The following is a 2,834-nucleotide window of genomic DNA, read 5'->3' as shown; positions in this document are numbered from 1 at the left end:
AAATGTTTTTCCCTTTGAATTTAACAAGGATACATCCAGGGTCTGAAGGTGTAGGCCTGTGATCCCAGTTTCTGGAGAGGCTGAGGCAGGGGGATCATAACTTCAGGGCTGCTCAGGCATCTTAGTGAGACCGTCCAAATAAAAGTGGAAAGCCCTGTGGATATAGTGTAATGGCAGAGTCACTGCCCAGTGAGGTCAAGCTAGTGAGCCCCTAGCGATCCCTATTACTACAAGAAGGTTCACATTTCAGGAACTGACGAAGCTGTTAGGCTGTAGTAAAAGTAGGGTCCAAAGTTAAGTATACAGGCATGCAACTTATGAAAACACTAACACCGGACGGCAGTGGTACTTGCCTTTGATCCCACACTCGGGAGACAGAGGTTGGAGAATCTGAGTTTGAGGCCAGCCTGGTCTACAGAGTGAATTCCAGGACAGCCAGGACTATATGGAGAAACCTTGTCTCAAAACCAAAAGAACACTCCCCCCCCCAACCCCCCACACACACAAAAGAGAAAGCACAAACTTCTCAAATTGTATTTGGTTATATTATGATCATGCGGCTGGGACCCCAAAGGTACAGAACGTGTTAGAACAGTCTATCAGCGTGATGCTCCTAGGCAATCCGTAGCATCAATTGTCTCCTTAGTCTTCCAAGGAATTTTGTGCATGGCACATACTCTATTGATGAGTGTGTTCCGTATGCACATGGCACACACCGTAACTTAAGAGCACACTGTCCTGCCCCAGATCTCTAAGCAGCCAGGCTAGGAGCAGGAAGCTCAACAACATGAAGAATGCTATGTAAGTGAAAATATTCCTTCTCTGTGGGAAAGGACGGCCCCTGTCTGGTTTCATACATGCCTCAACTGGTAGATTGAATGCTCTCTGCTTAACTAACAAACCTTAGCATTTTAAAACGAAAAGGAAAGGCTTACGCCCTTTAAACATGAGACCTTAAGCCACGTGTTTCTATTCCAATCCTCACGGAGGAGTCCCGTAGCCCAGAGACTAGGGTATGGAGTTGGGCTGGACAACCTGGGTTCGGGTTCTGCCTCCACGACTGTCAGACCTTGGAAGAGTGACTTCTTCCTGTCTTAGTTTTATTCCACCCCTAGTGCTTACAGCGATTATGAGGTGGTGTGTGTGTGCGCATGTGTGTGTGTGTGTGTGTGTGTGCGTGTGCGTGTGTGTGCGCATGTGTGTGTGTGTGTGTGCGCGCGCGCGCGCATGTGTGTGTGTGTGTGTGTGTGCTTCCTTAAGAAATGTGTTTCAATTCCAGTCCTCACTAAGGAGTCCAGAGCCTAGGATATGGAATTGGGATGGACAACCTGGGTTCAGGTTCTGCCTCAACAGCTGTCAGATCTTGGGAGAGTGCCATTCTTTAGAGGCTGTCCATCTTGACTTCGGGGGATGGGGGGGGGAGAGTCTCACTGGGACCTGGGCCTTACTGATTAGTTAAGGCTGGCTGATCAGTGAGCTCCAGGAGTCTGCTTGTCTCTCCCTTCTGGGCACCAGGATTAGGAGCTCACCGCCAAACTTCAATTTTTATGTGTGTGCTGGAGACTGAATTCAGATCTTCATGCTTGTGTGGCCAAGCATTTGACCAAGCAAGCCACCTTCCCAGCTCCTGGTTTAAGGTGAGTGAATGTTCACCATTCTGCACAGTCAGCAGTAGAATTTACCATTATTCCACTTGGCGGCTAGTCATGATGTCAGGTAAACTGGGACACTTGTAATATTTTTTTTGCCAGGTAATTTTCCGTGCTAATGCCTTGTGACCCATAGCTGTCACTAGCAATCTGTGTCTTTGCTGTGGATGGGACTGCAGATTCAAGAACCTGGGTGTGGCGCTCCCTGGAGGCTTTGATTTTTGTTTTGAGCCCAGAGGGAAAAGACTGCCTTCAGCGGTTCAGGAATAGCTAGAGAACAGAGGGGCGCAGAACTTGAGAGTCTGTGCATAAGGTGAGTGGGTCACAAGGGATCAAATGGTGCTGTCATTTCTGCCATGGCTCATGAGTGCATGAGCTGAACAGTAATACCAGATGCTGCCTCCTGCCCACTGGAGGAGCCGTCCTTACACTAGTAGGGCTGCTTGGATCCGACAAAGACCACTGTTAGTGATGAGAGATGCTGGGATCCTAGTCTCCTCTCCAGATTTCAAGAGAGAGCATCCCCTGCTTGTGGCCCATCCCCCCTTCCCCAGCCACACAGAAGGGCTGAGAAGATGGTTCCGTACTGACAGAGACTGATGGCCCAGGGCACAGGGAAGCCTTCCTGCCATTTGTCCTTGTTTGTGGTTGTCACTTGGGTGGGTTTCTTCTGCCAGAGAACAGGCTGAGGAATTCGGGAGATGTGGTTTCCATGGAAACTGGGCTGGCTGGTATTTGCATAATTCAGTTTGGAGAACAGACAGTCTGGGAACAATGGGGACCCAGAGGAACATGAAGGTACATAGGAAAGAGTCAGGGCTGGGGAGCCAGGCTCCACCTCACCCCTTTTGCACGGGTGTATTTGAATCTGTATCCTCTCGGCTTCAGAGCCTGTGGCAGCATGGAGCCCCAGGAAGAAGGCAGGTGGAGCATGACCAGTGTCCCCAAAAGAAACCAAGGCATGGGGGCTGGAGAGATGGCTCAGTGGTTAAGAGCATTGCCTGCTCTTCCAAAGGTCCTGAGTTCAACTCCCGGCAACCACATGGTGGCTCACAACCATCTGTGAAGAGGTCTGGTGCCCTCTTCTGGCCTGCAGACATGCACACAGACAGAATATTGTATACATAATAAATAAATATTAAAAAAAAAGAAACCAAGGCATGGCACACACTGGGGCGAATCAAT

This window comes from Microtus ochrogaster, chromosome 17, assembly GCF_000317375.1.
Source record: "Microtus ochrogaster isolate Prairie Vole_2 chromosome 17, MicOch1.0, whole genome shotgun sequence".
Classification (NCBI taxonomy): Eukaryota; Metazoa; Chordata; class Mammalia; order Rodentia; family Cricetidae; genus Microtus; species Microtus ochrogaster.
The sequence above is the reverse complement of the archived record's forward strand: the minus strand, read 5'-3'. Positions refer to the sequence as shown.